At 34.3% G+C, this 19,241-nt stretch overlaps 1 long non-coding RNA gene across 1 annotated transcript; it reads right to left on the bottom strand.

The window, feature by feature from the left end:
• Positions 1-3,108: 3,108 nt before the first annotated feature.
• Positions 3,109-17,935, bottom strand: LOC129488202 (uncharacterized). The gene is made up of 3 exons (XR_008659612.2): positions 17,830-17,935; positions 10,085-10,289; positions 3,109-3,727 (listed from the first exon to the last, which is right to left on the bottom strand). It is a non-coding gene; the product is annotated as an uncharacterized lncRNA (long non-coding RNA).
• Positions 17,936-19,241: the final 1,306 nt, after the last annotated feature.

Genomic DNA, 19,241 nt, shown 5'->3' with positions numbered 1-19,241 from the left:
CTGGCATCGGCTTCTGTACCATGCTTCTTTGACAGTGATTAGATTCCTGAAATAAACATTGACTTAGAAATATTCTTAGTGTCAGAAAATGAAAAAAAAGTAATTTTTAACTAGTGCAAAAGGATAACATATTTTTCACAGAGTAAAAAATAAATTGGTGTTTAAAATATAATTTTTAGCATTCTCTTTGATATTGCTTTGTCATTTGTGGTGGACAACTTAAACTCTTTAATAGATATTTTATGGTTTATCTATAACATTTTAATGAAATGCAAGAATGTTATGACTGCAATAAATGGAAAAATAGTAAAGTTCCATTTACAGAACAAAAGGTGTTTGATGTGATGTCAAAGGCTCTTTAAATATATAATTCATCCCATCTGTTAGTCTCACCACATAGCCAGCTGTGAGGTTTATAAGTTAAAAAAAAAAAAAAAAAGGAAAGAACGAAAGCTTGGCAATTCCTATCTCTGTTTTGATTAGCATAAACTTCTGCTTTCTTGTCAGGAAATCCCTCTCTGTAGATTAAAATATCTTGCAAGTTGCCATTTCCTCTTCTCTTATGATGTTTTATGATTAAGAAATGAAAAAATATAAGCAAGATACCACATTTTGGCTGAACGAAATTTTCTATGCAATGTCCAATAGAGCATGTTGCCACAGTTTATTAGATGGTGGCACACCTTAAATATAAAGATGTCATCGATTCCAAATTTCAAACTGTGTTGAAAAGTGAAATTCCAAGGGAGAACATATACAGGAGATTTGTGCCAGAACTACTTCCCAACAGCAATATCAAAAAGAAATGAAAAAATAATTTTTCTAATTGGAAATATGTGGGGAATATAAGGTAGGAAGAATTTAATTAATAGATTTGGAGTAAGGCCAGAACTGCAGGGTTAATACCTTTGGTTTTTCAAAGAGTGCCGTGGGACCTTGAATGCCTATGGTGGTCAGTAGAACTGGCAAGTTTTACACCGGATTAATCATAAAACAGCTTTAAAAATTTATTTGGGGCTGGGCGCGGTGGCTCACACCTGTAATCCCAGCACTTTGGGAGGCCGAGGCAGGCGGATCACCTGAGGTCAGGAGTTTGAAACCAACCTCAACATGGAGAAACCCTGTCTCTACTAAAAATACAAAATTAGCTGGGCGTGGTTGTGCATGCTTGTAATCCCAGCTACTCGGGAGGCTGAGGCAGGAGAAGTGCTTGAACCTGGGAGGTGGAGGTTGCTGTGAGCCAAGATCGCGCCATTGCACTCCAGCCTGGGCAACAAGAGCGAAACTCTGTCTCAAAAAAAAAAATTATTTGGGGATAACGTTTTATGCAAGGTATGTCATGTGTGATTTTCATGTTTTTTTTTTTTGGCAAATGATATACTTCAGCACAATATGACAATTTTGAGGGTCTTTCTTAGGAGAAATTATCAGCATCCAATAAAGCTATTTCAAAATATTAAATATGCTAACATTTAAAAAGCACAGCAAGTGAAATTTCTTAATGTATTTTTAAATAAGTACATTCATTTTAATACTTCTGATTCATGTGTGTGTGCATGTGTTTTCACATGTGTGTGTGTATATTTTCCCTTTCATTTTTTTAAACTTTTATTTTAAGTTGAGGGGTAAAAGTGCAGGTTTGTTACATAGGTAAACTTGTGTCATAGGAGGTTGCTGTACAGATTATTTCATCACCCAAGTATTAAGCCTAGTACCAATTAGTTATTTTTCCTGATCCTCCCCCTCCTCCCACACTCCACTCTCCAATAGTCCCCAGTATGTGTTATTCCCCTCTCTGTATCCATGTGTTTTTATCATTTAGCTCCCACTTAGTGAGAAGACGCAGTATTTGTTTTTCTGTTCCTGTGTTGGTTTGCTAAAGATAGTGGTCTCCAGCTCCATCCATGTCCCTGCAAAGAACATGATATCCTTCTTTTTTATGGCTGCCTAGTATTCTACCATGTATGTGTACTACATTTTCTTTTTCTAGTCTATCACTGATGGACATTGAGGTTGATTTCATCTATTTGCTTTTGTGAATAGTGCTGCAATGAACTTACGCACACGTGTGCCTATATAATACTATTTGTATTCCTTTGGGTATATATCTAGTAATGGGATTGCTGTGTCAAATGGTATTTATGTCTTTAGCTCTTTGAGGAATTGCCACACTGTCTTCCACAATGGTTGAACTAATTTACATTCCCACTAATTCACAATCCAAGCTGATTCCTAGCAAAGCTATGGCAGAATGTAGTTAACTACCAACTCTCCACCATGCATAATAATATAATTCATTCATATTTAACAAAAAACTTTTAAAGTAATTGAACACCTATAGGAACCATAATAATTGGTGGCCTAGTATCTCATGAAAAATGGTCCATCTTCTTTCTGGAAGAAAAGTTGCTTGGGTTATAAGAATTCTGTGATCATCTGACAATTGCTGTGACAAACCCTTGCCTCAAAAAAACGGTAAAGTCTAGTTCCAGAAGTAATTTTCCATAAAACAATAACAGTGTTCAAAACACAAGAGGTAAAAACAAGCAACATTTTTTTTTTTTCTTTTTGAGACAAGTTCTCTGTCACCCAGGCTGGAGTGCAGTTGTGCCATCACAGCTCACTGCAGCCTCGACCTCCCAGGCTCAAGTGGTTCTCTAACCTCAACCTCCTGAGTAGCTGGGACTACAGGCATGCCATCATGCCTTGCTAATTTTTATTTTTAATTTTAATTTTTTTTTTTTTTTGTAGAGACGAGGTCTCATTATGTTACCAGGCTGATTTCAAACTCCTGGGCTCAAGCGATCCTCCTGCCTCTCCACGCAAAGTGCTGGAACTACAGGCATGTACCACTGCCTCTGGCACATAAAGTTCTTAATTTTTGTAAACAAAAGCCACATAAAATACAATAGCTTATATTTGAAAATGTGATTGAATTATTTTTTACATTGATCATAATGCTTTGACAATAAGCTTAAGAATCTTGATGATTTATTTACCAACACTTTTAACATAAAGATAGCATAGACTTATGTTAGTCTGTTCAGGCTGCCATAAGAAGAAACTACCAACTGGGTGACTTAAACAACCAAAATTTATTTTCTCACAGTTCTGAAGACTAGAAGCCCAAGATCAAGATGTCAGCAAGTTTGTTTTCTAATGAGGCTTCTGCTTGGCTTGTTGATGGTTCCCTTTTTTTGCTGTGTCTTCACATGACTTTTCCTCTGTTCATGCATATCCTAAGTGTCTGTTCCTCCAAGGATACTACCCATATTTCACCCGTATGACCTTATTTAACTTTACCTACCTTCCTAAAGGGCCTATCTTCAAATACAGCCACGTTTCAGGACAGGACTTCCACATACGAATGTTGCATAACATTCCACACTGTGCTCCCCTAAAATGTCCATAACATTCTACATTCTGCTCCCCTGAAATTTATGTCCTTCTCACATGCAAAATACATTGATCTCAACAGCACAACACTCCTTCTCACATAAAAAATACATTCACTCCGTCCCAACAGTCCATAAATGTGTTAACCAATGCTAGCATCGGTTCTGAGTCCAAAATTTCATCTAAAGATCATCTAAATCAGTTATAGGTGAGACTTGAGGTACAATTTTTCCTCAAGCAAAATTCCTCTTTAACTGTAAACTTGTGAAACTAGAAAGTTATGTGTTTCTGAAGAACAATGGTGGGACAGTCATAGGATTGCATTTTCATTCTAAAAAAGAAACAAGAAAGAACTATGGGTGATGTGTCTCAAGCAGGTCCAAATCCAAGCAAGGCACATTCCATTAAATCTTAAACCATCAGAATAATCCCTTTAGGCTCAATGCTCTGCCTTCCAATTCTACTGTGTTGGCTCTTTGTGGTGGCCCTGTCTCAGACAAAAAGGGCAGGGTAGCCTGACCTGAAGATACTGAGGAGGGGCCCCTATCCTCTACAATTGAGTAAAAAAGAGCTTTGCCCCCTGGGCCTGTGGTAGGAGTCGCAGCCCTGATAATTTCTGAATTGCATTCAGTCTTAGTCTTCCCTTTTCTTGATGAACAAAGCATGTTGACAGCCAAATAGCTGTATTATATTCTCCTATGGAAATCCAGAAGTGGGAAAGCCTTCCTTTATTTCAACACATATCTGCTCCCATTGGTGAAACGGACAGTGACTGTGCTTATATCATCCCATCACTCTTCCTGCCTCTGTTGAGATGGCTGATTAACTCCATGGATAGCCACCTTAGGGAGTGGTTATCCAGCCACATCTTTGGAGTTTTCTTTAAAACATGTGTTTCATTTTTTTGCAATATGGATAACTGAGATTTTTCCAAATCTTTTAGCCTTGGTTTCCTTATGGTTAACAATTTATTCAATTTATTTTTCTTATCCTGTACTTTAGTATAAGCAATAAAGAGAAATCAGGTCATATCTTTAATTCTTTGCTTAGAAATTTCCTTAGCTAAATATATAACTTCTTTGCTTTTAAGTTATACTTTCCACAAAACACTAGAACATAGTTCAGCCAAGTTCTTTATAACACGGGTCATCTTTCCTTCAGTTTCTCATAGCACGTCTCTTATTTCCTTTTGAGATCTCATCAGAATCACCTTTAACATTCACATTTCTACCAATAATCTCTTCAAGGGAATCTAACCTTATTTCAGAAGGCACTTCAAAATTTTCCAGTCTATACCCATCACCCACCCAAACCCAAAGCCACATTTTTAGATGCTTGTTACAGCAGCATCCTACTCCTAGTACCAAAATCTGTCTCATTCTGCTTGGATTGCTATTATATAATACCACAGATTGAGTAGGGGAAACCACACCAATTTATTCTCTCAGAGTTCCAGAGGGTAGAAGTCCAAGATCAAGATACTAGCATGGTTAGTTTCTGGTGAGGTTTCTTCCTGGCAGACAGACAACTGCCTTCTTGCTGTGTCCTCATGTGGCTTTTCCCCTGTGCACAGGTGAAGAAAGAGAGCTCTGATGTCTCTTTCTTTTTTTATACGGATCATGTCCTATTGGATTAGGATTCACCCCTACGACTTCCTTTAACCTTAGTAACCTGCCTAAAGGCCCTGTCTCCAAATATAGTCACTTGTTGGTTAATGCTTCACATATGAATTTTGGGAGGACACAATTTGGTTTACAACAACTTACATGTGCGCATTATATATCTACCTAAATTGTTGCTCTTTGCAATAAAAATATGAACATTATTAGAATGTCTTTTTGAAGGACAATCTAACATATTTGGGGAAATATTCAAAATGGTTTCATAAAAGAGTTTTCAGAATGAGTAATGTCATTAGATTATTTTTACTTATAATAATTTATTTTATGTATTGTATTAATATTGTGCATGCACATACACACATCCCTTAATATATGATATCCAACTTCCCCTAAATTCTTCATATTACTATTTTGGTTACATCAAAATGGAATGATAAAAATGAATTAAGATGTGGCATATGGGTCAGAAAAGTGAAATATGATTCACCATGAATAAAATTGTAGTTGTTAAAACTATTAATGTTTTCTATATCATTATTTATCATTTGTTTCTTATACCTGTTACAAACTTAATCACTTAAATTGCCTATAATTCTATCAATACAGCAGCTAAACCATAAAGTGCACTTAAATGTTTAGTGTCAGATGAAATCTCCAATACTACACTTTGTCACCATATCTAACTACTAAAATATAAATTATTTTGTTTCAGTGTGCTGGCTTTACTGCTATTGTGAGTGCAATAAATAATATTCCCTGGCACTATAACAAAAAAGATTATTGAAAAGAGATAGTTCTGTTTGATAAAGAGGTGTGAAATCTGTGGGAAGGAGAGGTTTAGTTTAGAGACCATTTCTGCCACTGAATATTGTACAAACAAAGGAAAAATTTTTCAATTATATTCCGAATAGACAAGGATTGCTCTCCTCATATTGGTTTGTTCAATTCATATGTATTGATTTAGATAAAAATATTTTGTATTATTTTATACAATTAGAAAATAGCCCCCATGTGCCCCAGTTTTTTCTAATTTATACAGCCTCACTCCAACTTATAGACTAACTAATACATGTTCTTGGTTTGAAATAAGAAAGCTAAGAATTAATTGATTATAAAAGTATAGATTAGGATAGTTACAAAAAGTTAATGAAAAAAAACAGCAAATGATTTTCTGGAACATGTGCCACCAAGGAAACATGCTATCTTTTGTAAAAATTAAGACTGTATTTATCATGATTTATTTCACCATTACTAAGACACTATAGGAATTTCTAACCTCTTCTCTATGTGCAATATAAATTATGACTCCTTTGCTTTATATTTTTATGATCATGATATTGTTTCAAAATATATTTTTTTCATCAAGATGTTAAGCATTTCTTTAATATTTGTATAAAATTAGAAAATATTGAATTTTATACAGATTCTCCTTCTACTACAAGGATATACATATATATGTGTGTGTTATATAACAATATATCAATTTTATAATCAATTAATTATATAACAATATATTAATTATTATAAACATACATGCACACATACACTTGTATATATACACAGATGGTCGATCATTTTAGATTCTGGAGATATACTGTTATTCATTTAAAGTGATAATATTCTAAACTGGGAAATTCATTCATATTTATTAGTTTGATATAATTCAATTAATTGGAAAGATTGCATATTTTGCTTTCTTTTATTGATGTGATTTTTAAACTAAACTATATTTTGTTACTTACCTTGCTGACCATGCTAGAATAAGACATTCACAACTTGAACTTGCAACATGAACAGTTAGAAAACTACATGAAACAATTGTTAGCAGATTTTGGACAAGAGGAAGGACAAGACTGTGATCCCTAACAGATGGAAACATAGAAAGTTGAGAATTCATTCACTATGGCTTTATACTTGAAGGCAATTTCAGAAATTCAAGGACATGGATAAGGTATTCAATATGAGCCTGGCAGTTTCACTGAGTTAAAAAAGATAATTGGCATTTAGAAAGTCTAAGGAAGCTCTAAGTCAGAGGGCAGAGTCCCAGGAAGGAGATATGTAGAAATAATCTCAGAGATACACAAAGAACCTTTGCTGTATATTGGACTGCACATTTATAAATGCCTCCCCTTAAAAAAGAATGGAAATTTGTAAACCGAACTATTCCCAGAGTTCACCCAGGTTGGATTGACTTTCAAGTTGTGACTAGCCAAGATGGAGAATTGTTAGGCATCAACTGGGGTATTCAACTTAATGGGGCAAACTCAGTGTAAGATGATATACCCATGTTAGCATGTATTTCAGTCCTGTGTTAGCAAAGTTTACAAGCAGATAACTGATTTGAAAGTAATTTAACTGCTTTAACAATAAAAGCCACAAATTTTCTTTTATGATAAAAAAATACTCAAACATTTAAAAACATAATATATACAATTTTTGACATCAAAAATTCTGTTTCTAGATATGCCAAGAGGCATAAATGTGTGTGTCGAAACTCCCAAGGAAATGCCAAAACAATAAAAACTTACGAAAATTAATCAGAGCATTTAGTCAGTGAGTTAATCAGCAGGAAAGGTCACAGGATACAGGGGAATATAAAATATCAATTATAATTTTATAAAGTAGCAACAAACAATCAAAAAGAGAGATTTTAAAGGTAGCACTCATAACAGAAAAAGTAAAACACAAAAATTTAACAAAGATGTGCAAGATTCAAACCTGAAAACTATAAAACATTGCTGAGAAAAATTAACAAAGACATAAATAAATGTATAAAAAATTTGATATATGACGATTCTTCCCAAATTGAAGTATATGTTAAATGCAATCCCAATCAATATTAATCACACGAGGTTTTAATATAAAAATAAATCAATAATAAAATTTATATGAAAATCCAAAAAATATTGCATAGTCAAAACTTTTCTGATTTCAAGATTTATTATTGTCCTATAGTAATCAAGACAGTTTGGTCTTGAATTAAGGTTAGAAACAGATTGATAAAACAAAATAGACTCCAAAATAGGCCCACGTATACATGACAAAAGGGTGCAGTTAGGTCAATGGCCAAAATTAGTCTTTTCAACAAACAGTGCTGAAATTTCGAGATATTCCAATGACAAAAGACTTTAAGTTAACCTTTATCTCTCATTATGCATACACACACACACACACTTTCTCTCTCTCTCTCACTCTCCCTTTCTCTTTTTTTCTCTCTCATCCCAAATAGTCAAAATGGAACATAAAACTAGGATAAAACTAAGGATAAACTCTAAAACTACTATATTTCTAGAAGGCAACATAGGGAACAAATGCTGATGATGTCAGGGTAAGCCAAAAAACAAATAACATTAAAGACAGCAAAAAAAAAAAATCCAAACAGTATGAGAAGAAATATAAAGATTGTAGTTCATCAATACTAAAACATTTTGCAATGAAGAAGACAAATTAAAGAAATAAAAATTTAAGTCACATAATAGGTGGAAACATTAATTATATATGTATCTCAACAAACTACTAGTATCCAAATCCATGAAACTCTACAATTTTGTAATAAAAAGGCAACCCAATCTGAATAAATGTTTTATAAAATACACAGGTAGCCAACAAGGACATGAAAATAGGCTTAACAACATTAGTAATCAAGCAAATATTAATTAAAACTACAAAGAGATAAGACTACAGACTACAAACTACATCATATTATAATAGGTAAATTAAAGTGACTGGCAGTACCAAGTGTTGGCCAAGATGTACAGTTGGGGAAATGATCCTGGCCAGAATGCAAAAGGTCAAATTCACTTTGGGAAAACACTATGGGAGTTTGTTTTGATACGGCTTCAATATACGATTCAACAATTATACTCCTACATATATAAATCTTGAAGACATCATGAATAAATCTGAACAAGTTTATAGAGAGCAAAAAAACCAAACCCACAAGAGGCCATACTATACATTCTAATTATCTATAATTCTAGGCAAGACAAATCTAATCTAAAATGACAGAAAGCAGTTCCGTGGTTACTGGGTCCAGGTGTGTATAGAGGGAAAAGGATGAGAAAGTATCACAAGAAATGTTGTCATTGTTATGGAAGCATTCTGTGTTTTAATTGTGGTACTGTTTACATAAACATACATATTTGCCAAAATGCATCAATATGGGCGTTTAAAATGGGTGCACTTTATTGTTTAAATTGCACCTCACTGACCAACATGGAGACCAACAGTCTCTACTAAAAATACAAAACCAGCTGGGCATAGTGGCATACGCCTGTGACCCCAGCTACTTGAGAGGCTGAGGCAGGAGAATCGCTTGAACCCGGGAGGCAGATGTTGCAGGGAACCGATATTGTGCCACTGCACTCCAGCCTGGGCAACAAGAGCAAGACTCTATCTCAATAAATAAATAAATAAATAAATAAATAAATAAGTTTCTTTTAAACTAGATTTTTTTTCTTTTTGATTTACTGCCTTTGAGAGACAGAGTTCATTTTTAGCTAAAGTTTAGGCCTTCTTAGAATATAACCTCATAAAAGATATATTTGCATAATTTGTTTTGAAAATAGTTCATTTTTTTAATTCTATGAGATACACTATAGACTGTTCAACCAATCACATATTATACAAATTTGAAATTAAGGTATGTTTCAGAAATACAAAGATTTCTGACTTCACAAAAGGGAGAACACATTTAGAAATAAAATGTTTCACTAACACAATTGCTAATTTTTATGTATGAATACGTAGCAGAATTAATTTCTGCTTTCAAAACATTAAAAAATGTAAAACATATAAATGCTCACTTTTTATTATGTCTTCTTAATTTATAACATGAAAAACAGATTTTATAGTCCTCACCAATTTTCTGGAAAAAAATGATTGATTGATAAAGGGGATATGTTCCAAATGATAAACATATTGTAAATCTTTCACAATTTTATTATCACCATCTAAAAGCTATCTGGATAGTCAATGAGATTTCCCTCTTTCTGATTATCATTTGCCTAACAAATCACCTCAATACTTAGTAGAGCAAAGCAATGGCAATATTTATTTTTGCTTACCAGTCTCTAATTGGAGTGAGTAGGTCTTGGTGGGGACTTCTCTGCTTGGCACGAAATGGAGTGGCATGAAGGTTGGAAGTGAGATTCATGTGAGGGTTTTCTCACTCATATTGAGTAGTCGATGCATGCTGTCAGGTGAGACCAACTAACATCGTCACTTCTTAACTCTCTCAAAGTATAGTGGCTGGGTTTCAAAGTGGAGTATCTTGAGAGAGAGGAAGACAGAGAGAGAGAGAGAAGACAGAAATGAAAACTTCTGAAACCACTTTGGAAAACTATTGGCAGATAGTAATCAACTTTTACATACGTTATGACACAGAAATTCTAGTAACAGTGAAATCCAATACAGAAATATACCAGAACATACATACAATAATTCTAGTAGTAGCAGTTATTACAAATAAGGAAAAATAAACACTGGAAACAACCCAAATATTCATCAACAGTAGAATGGAAGTATAGCTACTCAGTGGAATACTATACAAATTATTGCCCATACAATAACGTGGATGGATTCACAAGCCTTTTTCTAAGAGGATGCTCACAAATAAAGCCAGACTCAAAAGTACCATAATGTATAAAATAAGTTGTATAAAATTGAAATCTCTAGAGAATAAAGTCTGTGGAGATAGAAGTCAAAATTGGTGTTACCTTGGGAGGGGGTTATTGCCCTGTGGAGGTGTTAGGGGGAGGTGATTTTATTTCTTGTGTGGGTGCCAGTTATATTGGCAATTTTATTTGACCAAAATGCATTGATCTGTGAACGTATTATTTGTATGCTTTAGTATGTGAATATTATACTTTAATAAAAAGTATACTGAAAATACATGCAGAGATCAATATTCATTTAATTTATATATTCCTTAATTATATTATGCTTTGAAATCATTTTAAATGCATGCCTGTGTGCAGTTAAAATACAATTTTCTTTTCTCTATTTTTTAAACTAAAAACAAATATAAAAAGTTTTAAGGAGCCAATTTTTATGTAAGAGCTGTTATGTAAAATTCAGTCAGGAAAATGATTGCCTGTTAACAAGGAAACAGCTCAGGAAGAGTGTAAACCTAGTCTTTGAAGGCACCAACTTCAGAAACCTAGCTCAAGAACATATGGGTTGGCATAATATAATCACATTGAATTTTTCTGTTTTTAAGACATTCCTTTTTAAAATCCATATGTAGATGAAATGGAAAATGACAGAGAAAACTGTGAATTAATATTATAGTCAACTTCAAAATGACTATTACTCTCTTAGATTGTGAATATATTCCTAGTTGATTTAAGCTGTTCAATCACTAATAGATTGAGGAAGTCAGCTTTATTTAGACCATATTGTAAGTAAAAAAGTCACAAATTGCTTCCACATATGGAGCAATGTTCATTTATACATTTTTTATTCACTCATTCAGCAACTATATAAAAATATGAAAAAAGACAGTCATGTGCTACCTTTTCATAAAGCCCAATCTAATGGAGAGTGCTATGGACAGAATTATGCTCTCTCCTCCCCAATTAATATGTTGAAGTTCCAACCTCAGGGCCTCAGAATATAAACAAATGGATCCATTAGGGTGATGCTCTAATCCACTATGACTGGTGTCCTTACAAAAAATGGAAATTTGGCTGGGTGCAGTGGCTCACACCTGTAATCCCAGCACTTTGGGAGGCCAAGGTGGGCAGATCACGAAGTCAGGAAATTGAGACCATCCTGGCTAACAGGGTGAAACCCCGTCTCTACTAAAAAGTACAAAAATGGTGGTGGGTGCCTGTAGTCCCAGCTACTCAGGAGGCTGAGGCAGGAGAATGGCGTGAACCCGGGAGGCGCAGCTTGCAGTAAGCGGAAATCACGCCAATGCACTCCTGCCTGGGCTACAGAGCAAGACTCCGTCTTAAGAAAAAAAAAAAAAAGGGAATTTGGATATACAAAGAAACACTAGTAACGTACACACAGAGAAAAGACCAGGTGAGGACACAGCTAGAAGGAGACTATCTGCAAGTGGAGGAGAGAGGCCTCAAGAGGTATGTACCATGCAGACACCTTGTCTTTAGGCTTCTAGCCTTCAAAACTGTAAGAACTGCTCTTCTAGCTTCCAGCAAAGAAGTTTCTGGTGTTTAAGCCACCCCATCTGTGGTTATAGCAGCCCCAGCAAACTCATACAGGGAGTCATATCATTAGAATATGTATTTTTATAAGTACAAGATTTTCATTTTAGTAAGTATTACAAAGAAGAAGTATAGAGTTTACAAAGCAGATGGTCAGTTTTTATCTAGCCAGATGTCAAAAAATATCCCAATAGGTTTTTATTTTGAGCCAGAAGAGTTGGATTTATAAAGATGAAGTGGAGATTACTCCAGGAAGACAAAACATGGTTGATAGAAATATCACTGACTAATTTTAAGATCAGTGTGTCAAGAGAGCAGGAAATAAAGAAGACAATGGCACAAGCTAAAGTTGTATTGGTCAGGATGGCCAAATCATACAGAATTATCTCTTCCTGTAATAATACTCTAGTGTCAATTATTATAGAATATATACACATATGATATATATGTAGCTATATCTATCTCCTTGCCTATATACCCAATCTATCATTTAACTATTCTTTTTTCAACAGAGCAGCCTTGGGGTTTACTTTTCCATATAATTTTTGCCACTAATCTTTTAAATTTGACTACAAATCCTATTATATGATGTGTTTTTTGTATCAAAATTCTTATACTTACAAGATATTTGGGAACACATTAAATCTTTACAATTCTGAGAGTATACATTCCTGTATATATTACTCATGTTTTTGTTTAAATCACTTTATACTTACCAAAGAACTACAACGACAGTTTAGAGTGTTCCCTTTTACTCTTCATTCAGCTTTCTCTATTATTAACATAAGAACATAAATATTACATAATATAGGTTATATTCATCAAAACTAAAATCTTCACATTGGTATGTGTGTTAGCCTATTCTCACATTGCTATAAAGAAATACCCGAGAGTGGGTAATTTATAAAGAAAAGAGGTTTAATTCCTGCAGGCTGTGCAGGAAGCATGGCAGCATCTGCTTTTGGGGAGGCCCCAGGGAGCTTTTACTCATGGTGGAAGGCAAAGCAGAAGGAGGCAACTTATATAGCAGAAGCAGGACCAAGCAGGGGGTAGGAGGAGAGATGACACACACTTTTAAACAACCAGATCTCATTAGAACTCACTACGGCAAGCAAAGTACCAAGGGGGGGATGTTGTTAAATCATGAGAAACCACCCCCATGATCCAACCACCTCCACCAGGCCCCACCTCTAGTATCAGGGATTACATTTCAACATAAAATTTGGGTGGGGATGCATCCAAATCATATCAGTATGCTACTATTAACTACCAACTTTCCTCATATTTCACCAGTTTTTCCAACAATGTCTTTATTCTGGTTCAGGATTTAAACCAATATGCCACATTGCATTCAGTTATCTTGTTTCCTTGGTCTCCTCCAATATGTGACAGTTTCTTTAGTCTTCCCTTGTCTTTTATGACCCTGATACTTTTGAGGTATCCAGTCAGGTATTTTGTAGACTGTCCCTCAACTTTGGTTTGTCTTTTTTATTTCTTCATGAATATATTAAAGATGTAGAATGCGTTAAAAATTACTATGGAGGCAATGTGTATATATTGGCATGATATATACCACTCTGGTGATATATATCACTCTGGTGATAATCTGATCACTCAGTTAAGATAGTGGCATATCCAGTTCAAAATAGCCAAGATATGGAAATAATTTAAATGTTCATCAATTTATAAATGAAGAAACTGTGAAATATACAGAGTCACCCATTGGTATCCATAAGGGATTGGTTCCAGGACCTCCTGTGGGTACCAAAATCTTGGATGCTCAAGTCCCTAACATAAAATGGGGAAGTAAGTGTTTGCATATAACCCATGCACATCCTCCTGTATACTTTAAATTATCTACTATATTTCTTATAATACTGGATACAATGTAAATGGTATATAATTATTTGTTATATTGTTTAGAGAATAATGATAAGAAAAAATAGTCTGTACATGTTCGGTACAGATGCAATTTTTTTCAAATATTTTCAATTCATGGTTGGTTGAATCCATGGATGCAGAACCCACAAACACAGAGCAACAGCTGTGTGTGTGTGCATGTGTGTGTTTGTGTGTGTGTAGTACCTTGGATTGGGCAATGCATTCTTAGATGTAACACAAAAAGTACAAATGACAAAAACATAGAGATAAGTTAAACATCATCAAAACTAAAAATGTTTGTAATTGAAAGGATATTATTAAAAATGAGAAATGACCACTTGTGGAATACAATAAAATGTTTGCAAATAATACATCTGATAAGGATTTTATCAAGAAAGAGAAAAAAACTCTTACACTCAAAACAGAAACATAAATAATCCAATTTTACAAATGGGCAAAGAATTTGAATAGACATTCCTTAAAAAAAGTAACTAATAAGCACACGAAAATTTGCTCTCAAGACCATCCTGGTTAACACGGTGAAACACTGTCTCTACTAAAAATACAAAAATTTAGCTGGGCATGGTGGCGCGCACCTGTAGTCCCAGCTACTCAGGAGGCTGAGGCAGAAGAATCACTCGCACCTGGGAGGCAGAGGTTGCAGTGAGCCGAGATCACGCCATTGCACTTCAGCCTGGGTGACCAAGCGACACTCTGTCTCAAAACAAACAAACAAACAAACAAAAAAAGTTGATCAACATCATTAGACATTAAGGAAATGCAAAACAAATCTATAATTAGAGATTACTAGAGTGGCTAAAGTAAAAGTGGCATGCAAGAAAAAGTGTTAAAGAGCAAGTGGAGATATTGGAATCTTCATACATTGCTGGCAGAAATGTAAAATGGTTTAGTTGCAGTAGAAAACAACTTGGAGCTTCCAAAAAAAGAAAAAAAAATCAGAGAGTTTAACATACGACTGAGCAATTACAATCTTAGCTGTACAATCAAAAGAACAAAATAACAAACAGATGCGCATACAAAAACCTGTACATTAATGTTCATAGCGACCTTATTCATCAAGTCAAAACTGAAACAACTCAAATGCCCATGAACCAATAAATAGGTAAACAAAAGTGGCATATCCGTACAATGAAATATTTATTAATAAAAATAAGTGAAGTACTGACACACACTAAAAGACTGATAAATCTTAAAACCTTATGCTAAATAAAAGAAAAACCTAAACACAAAGGCTACATGTTATATGATATAATTTATACAAAATATTTTGAATAGGCAAGTCCATAGAAACAGAAGGTATATTAGTGTTTGCCAGAGGATGGTGGCTGGGGAAGGAATTCAGACTCCTACTGGGCATGTGGTTTCTTTTTGAGGTGATGAAACTATGCTGAAATTAGTGGTGATGGCTGCCTACCTCTATGAATTTAAAAAAACACTGAATTTTATGCTTTGAAAGGATGAATTTTATGGCATATGAATTATATCAAATAAAGCTCTTATTAAAAAACACAGTGAAAATGTTTCTCTTTGCTTCACACATGAAAGATATCACTAATTGGAAAATTGGAGTAATCATTCTAAAAATATTAAATGTTAACAGCTCATGTTTATAATGAATGCATTTTACTCAGTGGTGAACCACATAGTGAAATAATTCTCACACTTTCCTGCATACAAGAATCATCTAATGAAATTTTTTGAACTCTAATGTTAGGCAACATGCAACATAAATGGAAGAGAAATTTTGGGAATGTGAAACAATAATTAGTATTTCTTAAAGCTCAGCAATGACATTATTATGTAGCTAAATTACAGAACCACTACAATTGTGTTAAATGTAAATGAATGCAGACTGTATCTGAAGAGAAATAAAGAGATCAAATGACCTGACAACAATTTACAAAAGTACTCAACTCCTACTGAATTAAGTATAATGGGAAGGTTTAGATCTAGCAAGTAAATATAGAAGTTACCATTATTTTTTATTTGTATAATGTGTTATTTGTTTGAAAATAAACTAAAAACACCCACACATTTATTTCTACATGATAGATTAAAACTTCTTCACTCAGACTTGATTTTTACAGGATGAGCGATAGGAATAATATTTTGATATATATGAAATGAATCACATGACTCAAATTGGTAAATCCTCTGATCAAAAATTCTATCATCATGATTGAAAAAATGGAAGATTCTATTTGCTTTTAACAAATTTGCAAACAAAACAAAACAAAAATACTTAAAGGGAAATAGTTCCTATTATTTGAAATGTGGCTTACATGTTTGAAACAAAAATTGACTCTGCGTATGTGAGTGTACATGTGCACATGTGCTTGAGTTAACATATATTATATTCCAGTTATATATGAAGGTCATTTTGAAGACAATTTGAACTCAAATAGTATACATAGGCCTATATCTGCAAGACAATTCTCCAGCACAATTTCAAATCCACTATTAATTATGTTTTGAATATTCATTTTTTCCCTTTCCAGGAAAATGCTTTAACTTATTTATTTATTTATTTATTTATTTATTATTTATTTATTTATTTTGAGATGGAGTCTTGCTCTGTTGCCCAGACTGGAGTCCAGTGGCATGATCTCAGCTCACTGCAACCTCTGCCTCCCAGGTTCAAGCAATTCTCCTGCCTCAGCCTCCTGAGTAGCTGGGATGATAGGTGCATACTACTATGCCTGGCTAATTTTGTGTGTGTGTGTGTTTTTAGTAGAGACGGTGTTTCACCACGTTGGTCAGGCTGGTCTTGAACTCCTGACCTTGTGATCCGCCCGCCTTGGCCTCCCAAAGTGCTGGGATTACAGGCGGGAGTCACTGTGCCTGGCCTAACATTTTTAAAACAAAGCCTTTGGGGGAAAAGTACACATTTGAAGTAATTATCTCCTTATCAGAAAGAGTAATTTTTAACCGACATGTTTGGTTCTGTGTTCCCACCCAAATCTTGTCTTGAAATTATCATCCCCATTTTTTTAGGGAGGGACCTGGTGGGAGCTGATTGGATCATTAGGATGGTTTCCCCCACGCTGTTCTCCTGATAGTGAGGGAGTTTCAAGAGATCTGACAGTTTAAAAGTAGCATTTTCCCTTTGAGCTCTGTCTCTCCTGCCGCCACGTAAGAGGTGCCTTGCTTCCCCTTCACCTTCAACCATGATTGCACGTTTCCTGAGGTCTCCCCACCCATGTGGAACTGTGAGTCAATTAAACCTCTTCCCTATATAAATTACCCAGTCTCAGGTAATATATTTATAGTACTGCGAAATGAACTAATACAATTACCACTAAAGGAAGAACGTTAAATAAAATTTGGGGGAGATATAAAATTAAATATTCATTAAAACCCTGTGAGGTGTGAACAAGATGGAGCCAATTCACAATTTTCATTCACTGAGAAAATGTTTTTATTACTGAATTTTTATAATTTAATTTTCTAGGTTTAAAATGTATTCTCAATTTTATGCTGCAATGTATAAATTTATAAGTAAATAAATAAAATGAAACATATGAAATAAAATATATAAATTTTATGAATTTTATCTTATAAAAATTGTATTTTATAAGTTTCAGCATAAAATTGAGGATACATTTTAAATCTAAATAAATCTAACTCTAAGTAATAATTTAATAATAATAAATTCGAACCTAAATAAAAAATAATCAAAATATAAAACAGAAATCTTTCTTATATTTTACTAAATAGACAAGAGTAGATATTTTATTTACCTGACTTATGTTTGATATGTTGCCAAAAGTATAACGAAGAAGATTAGGGCTAATTAGTGGTCGTTTTCTGATGTCTTTAAGCTCACTTTAACTTCAATTGTTTTCTATTGGAATGAGAATATAGAAGCCTATAAATTCCTAAGCAATAAAATCTCATAAAATTTCTATGCATCAAAATGTATTTATTGAATACCTTTAACGTATAATAAAGTGAGTTATTGACTAGTGACTACCACCTCTTTGCCATGGTTAACTGGTATTCAAATTTCACTTTTGTTCTGACTTCTCTAAAAAGCTTTCACTGAAAATTTTAAATTATTCTCTAACAGATAATTGTTCTTCCTCTATGTATTCTAAAATTTGATGTAAATTTATTCTTGACTTACTTAGTTTCCCTCTTATATATCACACTGTATACTGCAAAGCATTTTAACTCAAAGTATTTTAAATATGTGCCATAGTTAAGAAAGAGCCCATATGTGGTTTCTGTCACCATCCTTGGTGGGGAGCAGGGTCTGTAGTTACGTTTTAATCATACGAATGAGACACTCTGTGGTAACAGCTAAGAGCTGAGTGGATAAATGAACAAACTTGGCCAGTCAGATGTTCTCTCCTGGAATTTGATTTGTTGATTGAGAATGTAGTCAATACCTAATGGTATTAAACTTGAGAAAAAATGCAATTGTTTATGATATCGGGGCAGAAATATTCTGATGAGATTAAGAAGATAAACCTGGCCGGGCGCGGTGGCTCACGCCTGTAATCCCAGCACTTTGGGAGGCCGAGGCGGGCGGATCACGAGGTCAGGAGATCGAGACCATCCTGGCTAAGACGGTGAAACTCCGTCTCTACTAAAAAAACACAAAAAATTAGCCAGGCGCGGTGGCGGGCGCCTATAGTCCCAGCTACTCGGGAGGCTGAGGCGGGAGAATGGCGTGAACCTGGGAGGCGGAGCTTGCAGTGAGCCGACATAGCGCCACTGCACTCCGTCCTAGGCAAAAGAGCGAGATTCTGTCTCAAAAAAAAAAAAAAAAGAAGAGAAACCTAGCTTATCAAGACAGTGATATAGACGAGATGAGATATCTCACAGAGAATGTCTGAGAATTTAGATGCCAAGTCTCAGTGTCTTTCTACCTGTAGTATCTCAGGTGGCCTCACTTCTTTATACATTTCCTCCTCCACTTCACTCTATTGTGTGGGTGTGTGCATCTTATTTTGCTTCTCCTTTTAGGGTAACTTGGATTAATTTTTAGTTCTTGAATCTAAAATGTTCTTGACTAAGACAAAAGGAGTGTTCTTAACCAAAACCCAAGCCAAAATTTAGGGACTATATTAATACTGTTAGTTTCTACTTATAAAATGTTGCATTTAAATAAAATTTATATTGTTTAAAATCTTCAGTTTATAGTTAT

The sequence above is a fragment of the Symphalangus syndactylus genome, chromosome 8, assembly GCF_028878055.3.
Source record: "Symphalangus syndactylus isolate Jambi chromosome 8, NHGRI_mSymSyn1-v2.1_pri, whole genome shotgun sequence".
Lineage (NCBI taxonomy): Eukaryota > Metazoa > Chordata > Mammalia > Primates > Hylobatidae > Symphalangus > Symphalangus syndactylus.
This window is presented reverse-complemented; position numbering and strand designations above follow the sequence as displayed.